Source organism: Siniperca chuatsi, linkage group LG8 (genome assembly GCF_020085105.1).
Source record: "Siniperca chuatsi isolate FFG_IHB_CAS linkage group LG8, ASM2008510v1, whole genome shotgun sequence".
In the NCBI taxonomy this organism is placed as follows: domain Eukaryota; kingdom Metazoa; phylum Chordata; class Actinopteri; order Centrarchiformes; family Sinipercidae; genus Siniperca; species Siniperca chuatsi.
Genome location: NC_058049.1, coordinates 2,566,358 through 2,577,394, shown reverse-complemented (window position 1 = coordinate 2,577,394; position 11,037 = coordinate 2,566,358). Strand labels below are relative to the sequence as shown.

At 40.3% G+C, this 11,037-nt stretch overlaps 1 long non-coding RNA gene across 2 annotated transcripts; it reads right to left on the bottom strand.

The window, feature by feature from the left end:
• Window positions 1-1,892: 1,892 nt before the first annotated feature.
• On the bottom strand, window positions 1,893-9,678 carry LOC122880202. 2 transcript variants are annotated; one of them, XR_006378867.1, is made up of 5 exons: window positions 9,467-9,678; window positions 9,246-9,328; window positions 7,076-7,128; window positions 6,222-6,259; window positions 1,893-4,509 (listed from the first exon to the last, which is right to left on the bottom strand). It is a non-coding gene; the product is annotated as an uncharacterized LOC122880202 (long non-coding RNA). The 2 variants fall into 2 exon arrangements; XR_006378866.1 differs by having other exon boundaries at window positions 9,246-9,678.
• Window positions 9,679-11,037: the final 1,359 nt, after the last annotated feature.

The window sequence follows — 11,037 nt, the reverse complement described above, 5'->3', positions numbered from 1 at the left end:
GAGCTTCTCTGTGTCGGTTGAAACTCCTTATAATCTGTCCTCAGACATTTCCACAACAAATTAGACTGCCACATTTCATGTTTTAATTACAGTTTGCTTTTCAGATCAAGACTCAGTTTACGCTGTCTAATAATAATTCCTCTCACTTTCTGTCACACACACATATTTTTATCCCAGCTGGCAGCAGGGCTGGACCAGTGAAGTGGGTCTTTCTGTCAGTCCGACATGTTGGTCCAGAGTGAGACATCTCAACTACTACAGGCTGCATTTTGCTGTAAACATTTGACATTTGCTGTAAAAATTCATGATCCCCTGAGAGTGAATTGTAAAGGTTTTTGTGACAGCTTGATGTTTCCTCTAGCGCCACCATCAGGACATATTTCACAGTTTTAGCTCCGCTACTAGAAAGGTTCTGAGAAAAGCTGAATCGTCTGTCCAACACTTTACTTTTACTATTGTAGCTGTAATTAACACTGGAGCCTCTAGTGGGTGCTATAATGACTTCATACTGTTAATGGATAGCCTGATATATCTTCTTTGTCTGTGCCATAGAGCTCCACTGTTTTCCAAAAACTATTAAAAACACATCAATGAGCCGCACAGATTTTTTGACAATAAGAAAAATATTGAATAACACTAGCCTTATATTTAGGGGCAAAGCACTCGGAAGCATCTTGACGTGTGCCAATTCCTCAATATACGCAGCTGTACTCTTTCCTACATGTGCATTGTGTTTCTCACTGGCCCATAGACTTTACACTGGGATGAAGTCATGCACTTTAATTGCTTTAAAAATTCATAATACAGTAATAATTCACCTTGTTAGTACCACGAGTGGCCATTGGGGCAAATTGAGAGCAAAGCTGAGTGGTCGCGCCATATTCAGCTCTCTTGGTACATCCCACTGTGCATCGGTACTTCCCAGCTACTGCACCTTCTTCTGTTTGTATGACGTGTGTGTTTTGTCTGCTACGTGGATCTGTTTATTTGCATCAAATGATGCCTGTGTGTGTTGCACTTAATTATGAGATAAAGTCCTTGTAATTATGAGGAAGTATTTTTGTTATTATAAAATACTTATCATATTATTATGAAGTGCTAATTCATAATAATGAGATATTAAAGTCAAAATTGCTTTCTGGTTGTAGCCAACACAGCAGGGTAGGGATTTACTCCTTCCTTCCTACGGACAAACCCTACCCGCCGGAGCGACCACAGCACTCTTCTGCCTCCGCGGTCACTCCGAGGATCCTGTGTGGACAAGGATCTTTGTTGTCCAGGCCCCAAAGTGGTGGAATCAACTCCTGACTGCCTATTTTCCACTGCAGGCTGGAAATCACCATTCCAGACTGCACCTCGACACCCCACGCTGGCATTTATTAATCTCTCATTTTCTTAAAAAACAAAGGAAAAACTTCAAAGATATTATATCTTTAATAAATGATTTATTCTTTTGGAAAAACTAAGTTAGTCAAGGACGAGATATACTTTCTTTTTACTTTGGGATAAAAATGCTGAACATACAGTAAAAATTCAATTAAAAGCTGAGCCCTAATTAGACGCCGACCCCTTTTACTTCCCTGTAACCATGAGCACCAAAGTATAATTCATTCAGAATGACCGGCATGTTAAACAAGAGAGATGAAAAAAAGTGTTGCCTCCCTACCTTTGAAGCCGTCATGAAGTCCGAATATGTGTCCATACCTCGATTATTTATATTCCTTTAGTCCATAAGGGTTCACCAGTCAAAGAAAGCAAAAATGAATCCAAGTTGAAATAACTATGGTAACCTAAAATGATTTGTAATTGACATGTTATTTGATAGCCTAATTTTTATACAAGTAATATTCGTGGGCTACTGGTTTAAATAGACAATTTGATAATATCTCCCATCTTTGCTGAGCAAGAGTTTTGTGCTAAAGGAATTAAAGGCCTGTCCCAAATATTGACAAGGTGAGTTCAGTGATTGAAGCAAATAAAACCCGGGCTATTAATTGAAGTTTTGTGGTAGCCATACAATTCCCATAGCACCTACTGCATCTAGTGGAAACTGTCATTGTTGTTAAACAGAAAGTAATAAGTAATATACAATAATTACATACAACAAGGATCAAATTTAACAACTCTCTTCCTTAGATTCCATACATTTTAAGAATTTTTTTTTTGAACTTCTTTATTCATTAAACAGGTGAACACTGGGCATGTAAAATCAGCTAAGAAGGTGAGTCATCTCCTTGTGGTCCAGTGTTTCAAGTCCTTTTGTAGGAAAAGATGCTGTAGTTAAAGCAGGAAACAAAATGAACGCCCTCGCCCTGCAGGCTGCCAGAACATTCCTCCGCTTAGCCTTCGCTTGTTGACTCTCAATCAGTTCTGGCACAGAGATGTTGCACATATTGGAGTAGGCTGATTGGCTTTCACGTCTTGGCGGTGGAAGAGGAAAAAAAAGGGAATGGTTAGTGATTAAATTCACTGGCAGCCTGGGCAACACAACACAACACACACACTCGTCTGTATTTACAGTTAATCCTGTTAATGAAAAATGTGCTGGTTTTCACAGCCACTGGCATGGAGAGAGCCAACCCTCTCCTGTGGGAAGGGAGGTGGGATGAGTGTTCTTCCGCCAAAATAAAAGACACATTAATAACAAAGAATGTTGTAATCAACTGAAATTATGTTCTGGACACAAAGCGAAGGATGCCGCTCGCCTGCTGGTGCACCTGAGTGATGAACCTGTTGTTTCTGAGCAGGTGAAGCTCTGATGTCATGAGACAGTGCTGCGATCTGAGAGCTTGTGTTCTCCTGCAGGGATACACCGATCCAACACACTGTTCCAACTCTACAAGAGGATCCAAACACACACACACAAATAAAAACAAGGCACACATCATCCCCCGCAAACAATGCAGTAACTCCTTTGGGCTGTAGGTTATGTGCTATGGTCTTTAGTCTGTCTGTAAATGTCATTATAAGCTCCACTTGAGTTGAAACATCATTGCAGCAATCATGCTTATTGGGTCAGGGCCTATTGAAATTTTATTCTTTATTTTACATATATTTGCATGTGCAGCTACTGGAAGTTATGCTGTCATGGCAGATAGTAGAGAAGGCAACATTTGGTTAGGAAAGATTTCAAAGAGAAAACTCTGATCAACCTCATTTAAAAAGTAAAAAGCAAACTGGTAGAAACAGCACAACTGATTTATAAAACAGAAGAACATGTTCAGAGTGGTTATTTATATCAAGAATGATGTAGAGATTATCAAGAGCAGTACTTCTGCCGGTAAAAGCACATAAAGTGTTACAAATATTCATAAAACACGAGACGGACAGTAACTCCTCACCACCCACCAACTCCAGGAGTTGGTGGGTGGTGAGGAGTTACTGTCCTGTAAATACCATGTAAAAACCATGTACTTCCACACCGTCAACTTTTCATGAGCTAAGAAAAACAGTCTTGCTTTCAGCTTTGTGAGAGTTAATATTTATGCTAGTCCAATGGGTTTTTAAATAGTTCATGCAACACAAAAAATTAAACATTTCTTCAGTTTCTGTAAAATTCACTGTGTGTAAATACTTGGTTTTCACTGGAGAGCAGCAATATACTGCATCTTTGACACCCTGAAGACAGTTTTATTTTATTTGGCTCCTTCAAAGTGACACACTTGTGACCCTCTGTCAAAGGTATTTTTGAACAGTTCAAAGACTGATATGTATGTCTCAGATTGTTTCATTTGAATAATTTTTAGAGACCTGAAGAAGTCAAACTAACTAGTATCCCCCCCCCCCAAAAAAAGCACAGCTTACAAAAAAGGCATAAGAAAATGACAATTTGTACAGCAGAATTTGTTTCATAATTATTTTGTTAATCATCTCCTGAACCCTCAGAACCCTCAAAATCTCCACTTGTGGCTCTAATTGTGGAAACATAATATATTGAGATAATTTTGGCCAAGATAATCATAATCTGTAAAATATTTAATATCAGTGCAGCCCAGCCGGGACTCGGAGCAGTGACAAATATCCTTCTCTGAAGTTTCATCAAAATCTGATCAGCAGCATCCAAGATATTGTGTGTGACAGACGGAGGGATGGAGGGATGGACGAGTGCCGACCCTCAGTCCCACTGCGGGGGGCAACAGTGCTACCAACGGCTAATTAATCAAATTATATGACAGATGGTGTAGAGGAACTATTTCCCCCACAGGACGCTTTTAGATGAGCCACCGGCCTCGTGGTGAAACTGAGCGTCAGCACTTGACTGAAGTCCTTTCATTCTGTCCAATAAGAGAGGGAGGCCTTGGGAGAGAAGAAAAGGCCAGCATTAGTGGAGGACTGGAAGAGAGAAAGAAGAGAAGAATGATGGAAAAATATTGCTCTTTCCCTTTGGATGTGATATGATCGCAGTCTGGTTATATTGCTTTGTGGAATATTGCTGGAGCGCAGAATTAGATTGGGTCTCCCCCTCTGGCTTCCATGATAAGGCCTCAGGAAAAGCAGCTTTGGATCGATCTGACGGACAAAAATGGGACAACGGAAACATAAACAGATTATGGACCTTTGATACGGCTTCATTTCCAGGCAGAGGACACACCCACAACCAAGCAGACAACTGCTGTAGGGACACAGATCCCAAAGGGCCCCTAAAAACCCAAGTTTGCTGTGTGTAATTTGCCCTTTGGTAGACTGATGATTTTCAAATTTGTTCGGGAATTTGCATTTGAATTTGGAGAACTATCAACTATGGCGGGTCCTCCATAATTTATTTATAGATAGATATCTGAAAGTACTGGTTATAGCAGCTTTAATTTTTCTATATTGTATTTAGTATAAGTTCAAAGACACATATGATTGTGTAATATGTCAAATGTTTTTAATTTTGTATTTTATACAGTGCTCTTGTTGATAGAAGAATAAGAACTGCCATAAATGGTTCTATAAATGGTATTCTATGCTGTAAATGAGCCCATCTTGCACAAACAGATGGATGTAGAATCATTGCATTGTTTATCATTGCAGGAAACATATGCATATTTAATAAATACCAACTTTCTTGTGCATTTGGACCATTTGGAGTTTTCTACTCATGCGCTGATATATGGGGTCCCTGGTTTTAGTTAGTCCACTGAACCCTGTGGTTTTTTACCATCATCCTCACCTGCCCCACACAAACTAACAAGGAAGTGTGTCAGCTCACCTAGTTGCAAAGAAAAAACAATAAAATCCAAGTGAAAAACCTCAGCATTATCCTTTACTTCCCAGCTTTTTGCGGTTTATTACTTTTCCCTCTCACAGAGGAGGTGGGAGGGGGGTTTACAGCTTAGTACAGAGAGAAGAAAAAACCTTCCAGATTTATTGTGAGGAAGAGGCAGCAGGACAGCGTCGTCAGAGCTGACAAAACAGATCCAATATTGCAGCTTGCTCCTTCGAATCTTATGAGTGGTCGGGGAGCTAGGTGATACCGCAGATAAAAGTAAATCTACTTGGCAGCGAAGATTTGCTGTCCTCATTTGTTTGTTGTGTGCGAGGCACGAGAGAGTATTAAGAGCCGGTAGCTTGCTCTGCTCGGAAATTCTCCTCCAATACGAGAAAAAAGCAACTGACACACTGGGAGATAAATTAGGATTGTGGCCATCGCTGTAATGGTGGGATGATGGCTGAATTGTTTTCCCGGGGGAAGACTCGGCTCTTACTTTCCCGGCAGGAAGCTTCTCTACCTGATTAGCAAGCAGAAAACCTGCTGAACAGAGTGAGCGAGCCGAGTGTGGGCGACAGACAAACAGAACAGAGCTGTGCTTCCTGCTAAAGACACACACACACACACACACACACGTTGTGTAATGGCAGCACACCAGAAACAAATAACTGATAGTTAACCAGGTTCTCGCACACACACACACATACACACACACAGTCAAAATGTGCTCTAACGAGTTCATGGTTCAGGAGCATTGTCACATCCAGCAGAGAACCGTCAGTCAGTCTGCTGGGCCCCGAGAGCCTCCACAATACTGTCAACTGTACTCACATACTGTGATCACTGCTACAATAATGAACTGAGGTACTGCAATCGGTACCCGCATCAATCCAGATGGAACCGGGAGCTGTGACTGACAGCCTTCAGAGAGCAGATTACATATTTTCATTCTGGTTTATTACAACTTGGGTCTTATTTTCCAAGTTTTGTCCATCATTTATATCAGTAATACAAACATTATACTCACCGAGTTCATATCTGAGATGTGGGGATATGATGACATCACTAAAAGGAGTCAGATGGGTCAGAAACTCGAGCAGTTAGACAGTCAGGCAGAAACAAACCAACAGGTTAGTCAAACTTATTTGCAACAGAAAACAAAGGCAGTAAAAAAAATCCTACTGCACGTACTGTAGTTGTACTCACATAGTTTCCTGTTCAATGACGGATTATTACCGACATTTCAGGTGCGCTCACTTTCTGTTTAAAGTGGTTTTGATGATCTGGATAAAATGTCTGAGTGTCAGACTTCTTTGTGACTAAAAGAACTTCAGTTTCCAGATTTCAGCTGGTGAGCTATCCTGAGCACTGATTGGTTCATGTTCTAGCCACGTTTGTCCCGTGACCTGGACGACTGACTCACTACTGCTGTCCAGGGTGCTGATTGTGGAGCTGACCTGGAAGAGTCCGGAAGACACCAGTGCCATGCTACCTTCACTCTACTCTGTCTCGCCTTGTCTAAGTGATTTATTTAGTTTGTTCAGTTGGTCAATTTTCTCTGCCCATTCTGGAAATACCTTGTTCTGGCTTCAACACAGATATAGTATTTTTTTGTGTGGTATATTCTCTGCACTCTGCTCACTCCTATTAAACAACATTATATTTAATAAATATCCTGGAAAAGCTAGAACTGTGCCTTATGTTATGTTATCTTGTATGTTTTTTTTTTTTAAGTCAGAGGCACCAAATCATGATATTCCCCTGTATGAATTCTCATGCAGAAGTAACTGTAGCATATAGGCGTTTCAACTGGACCGTTCACTGTGGGTGAACTTGCCTTGACCAAAAACAGAGCTAAAAGACAGCGAGTATTGGACTTACATTGATCAGGTGGACACGAACACCGCTCCAATGGGATGATCATGTTGCTCCTGCTGGATGTGTAAATAAGAAACCGTTTGAACTGTTGTGTTCACAACTTGTTTCCGCTGCCCCTAAGTGGCCAGAATAATCAGTTATTGTAGGGTTAAACTAAAATGGTTGCCATTGAAACACTGCCAAAGCCTCATCAGAGCTGTAGTTGTTCAATGCTGAGACTTCAAACATTTCACAGCCACCTTTCACACCTGTAGGGTGTGAAGGTTAAATCCTCAAAAGACATATTTTGAATGGAATCTTACAACTGTACATTGGGTGTTTGGTGAAAGTGAAAGTCAAACACAAGACAAGATGTTTTTACGGTGGCCGCATTTCATCAAAATATCATTTTATACACATTTCCCCGAAATTCAGCCGGATATATTTGGTATCTCTGGAAACATGGCCTCATACTAGAAGTTAAAATAAAGTTCTCTGAGTTTGAACAAAGATTGAGTTTGTAATGATGGAGCATCTGATGGATCTGACAGTTGTTCAGCAGCAGCACTTTAATGCTTAAAGCCAGACTACAACACGTTGAATAGTGTGACTGAACGCTGTGGATACTGTGGACTGTAACAGGTTTTCCTCCAAAGCAACAAGCTGCTTCAGTGCAGCGTGAACAACAGTTTCATCACCCACAGGAAATGGGGCTTGTGATTTAAACTGACGCTGAGAGCAGCCATTACTCCGTCAGTGCTTGAAACTGATCAGGGATATGATCGCCCGCTCGCAAACCGCTGAAAAAAGTAAAAGCAGGAAACTGAAGAAAAAAGGTTGAGGTAGATGAAATTCTCTGTGCTGGATTTAATCCTCGCTCGCTCTGTGTGGTTCTTTGCCGGATGATGAAAGCAGAGTTGGAGGCGAAACTATCTTCCCCTTAAGTGTTCCTCCTCTCGAACCTAAACTGCCTGTCTGCTGCTGAAACTCCAGGAAAATACTGCTGTTAGAGTGATAAAGAGGAAGGAGGCTGCTGCACAAGGCTCAGTGGGAAGAAGAAATATTTGGAGGCTAAATGTTGTGTTCTTTTTATTTTTTACTTACAACAAAAAGCACAGCTAAGTTAACAAGCAGAGCGCTTTGATTTTTTTCAGGGGGGATCCAATCTTGTGGACAGATAACTGTAACCCTTTGAACTGCAGGCTGTTTTCACTCTATTTACAGACTTTTAGCACAGTCACTGTATTTCTTAGCTAGGCATGTGATATATTGTAATTTTCAGAATAAGTTAGGCTTAGAAAGTCAGTTTTGCCACTATTTTGCATGTGAGTGGTATTGCGCCATTTGAATTTTTGAGTCTTTTCTTGCATTTGTCACATACTGTATGAGTGGATAGAGGAAAGAATCAGTGTTCCAGAAATATAAGAACAATGTTTGACATTCTGAGCCTCAGTTCTGCCAAAAAAATTAATGATAGCATAAAATAAAAATACATTTTCATGTATTTTGTCACTGCTATTGTTTTTCTTATATATCTATTTGGGATGAATATGCCAGTGTCACTGGAAAGCAGTACCATATTGCCCCACATGTAAGCCTTCTCTTTTATAAAAGTGAAACATTAAATACTTGGGACGTAAATCCCACATTTTTGTGTCTTGTCTCTCAGTCACATACTCTGTCGGCCTCTTGAAGCAGCAGTTAACATTTCAGACTATCTTGGCATGACACTGCATGACAGATGATTTGGTCCCGGGTCCGTTTCTGCAGCAAAGACGTCGGGAGACGTTTCAACCATTTTTCATATGTCAGGAGTTTCTTTTCACCAAAATAAATAAATAAATAACAAAAACAAACTCATGCGAGCTGTCAGACACTAATGTAGGTTAACTTGCCAGACAACATTAAAGTTACAAGCAACCCATAATGCCACGCTGCAGTACTCTCTCCATGCAGAAAGAATCTGATGTCAGGGACACGTAATTGTCTAGTCCTCAAATAGAATACAACCCCCACTTTTTCAAATGTAATTTCCATAAAAACAAATGGCCTTATATTAGAGCCAATACGGTGTGAGTATGTGAGATTTTGGCACAAATGGCATCTTTCTCGCAACTGTATGAGGACTTTGAGTGACAAATCAAAATATGGGGTCATTTCTGCATGAAATACATGTGTTTTAATACAAACTTACTGTGTCACATTCACTTTTCAGGCAAAATTTTTAATTGGTCCATTCTTGAATTAGCTCCAGCACCCTTTTGTGTCCCTTTGCTGCTGTGGATGATTGAGAGAGATAGTCTTGTTACATAAAAGATTTGTCACAATAAAGTTTCAAACCAGGAAACAGGGAGAGGACCCAAACGCAGACAGCAGGTCTGGTTCAACAGTTTTAATGAAAAGAACAAGGCTTACAGGCAGACAGTGGTCACAGCCAGGTAAGCAGTCAAAAAGAGACAAGTCCAACAGGGAGCCAGCAAAAACCAAAAGTCCATGAACAAAGGTACACCAGAAACAGAGCATAAATCAAAGCATCACAGACTACTGCAGTCAGCCCGCTTCACACACATACAACAACAATCTGACACAGAACAGAGGACGACACAGACTTAAATACACTCAGGTAGGGGAGACAACGAGACGCAGGCGATGCAATGACAGGTGAAAACAATCACAGCAATCAAAGACAGGAAGCAAAACTAACAGACACATGAGGGAAGGAGAATATTTCAAAATAAAACAGGAAATAACCCAACACAAACCCAAGACCATGACAAATATTAACTGAATTATAATTAAATTATTATTTTTCCATCTGGAACATAGAGGGTTTATTTACAAGTTTATGTAATATCTTGAACTGCCATTTTTTGTACGTAGATGGATGATTTGTGAATTTCAAATATATGTTTGTAGATCTTTTCAGGAATTTTAATCCAAATGTCATTTTTTCAGGTTCTTCTGATTCTTGTTCTTGTTGGTGGAATTTACATTTAGTTGTTCTTGGTTTTGTCGGATTCACATCATTTCAGGTGAGAAATGCAAATTTATTACTGAAAATTCTAAGAAAAGATTTTGTCACATTTATTCCAACATATTTGCATACAAACCTTTGTCCTTGAAGAAAACAACTCTTTTCTCAGAAGTTGAAGTTAGAAGCTCCCTCACACAAACACATTCACGCTGAGTCACACTCTATTTCTTTTTCTGCAAGTGTCGTTTCAGTCTCGATGCCAGGCTCTTACATCCTCGCAGTTGCAAAACAGAAATCACAAACTGAATGAAGAGATGAAATGTGTGCTCTAGCAGCATGCAGCGACACAGTCCGCCCACCTTCATCTCGCCCAGGATGCCTAGAGGTCCGACAAGCAGTCTGCGTTTGCTCTAACACACCGCGTTGTCGAGAGGAGTTTCGCTGTCGGAGCTGGAGGTGAGTCACCGCAGACTACAGCGAGCTCCAACATCACCTCTGAGCACAAACAAACAGGCGGAAACTACAGCAGGAAAAGGCCGAGGACTCAGAGACAGAAAGACTGGAAGAGGGAGCGAAGAACAGTTGTTTTAAAATCACTTCTACACTACATAACTAAGGTAAAATTCAATATTTTGACGTGTGTTTGATGTGTGATTTCTACATGGCAATGAGAAAATAAACATAAATGACTATCAAAACTTGTCCGATTAGTTTTTATCTTTCTTGGGAAATTTCTCAAGTTTAAAGTAAAAGTCTGACATCCTACTAGAATCAACCTGTAGTTTCGCAGAGATGGATCAAAAGGCTGTTCACAAGGGAAATTTTGACCTGAAGGGGTCGCTAGAAAAAAGGCAATTTGAAACAGCTTAATAAAGGAGACAAATGCAGATGTTTCCTTACAGATCTACTGTGTGCTGCTTTACGACCTGCATGAAAATACTGAGCAGGTCCACTTGACCCACACTTTAGATCAAGATGGCAAAGAAAGGAAAATATCTCTGTGGCTTTCAAA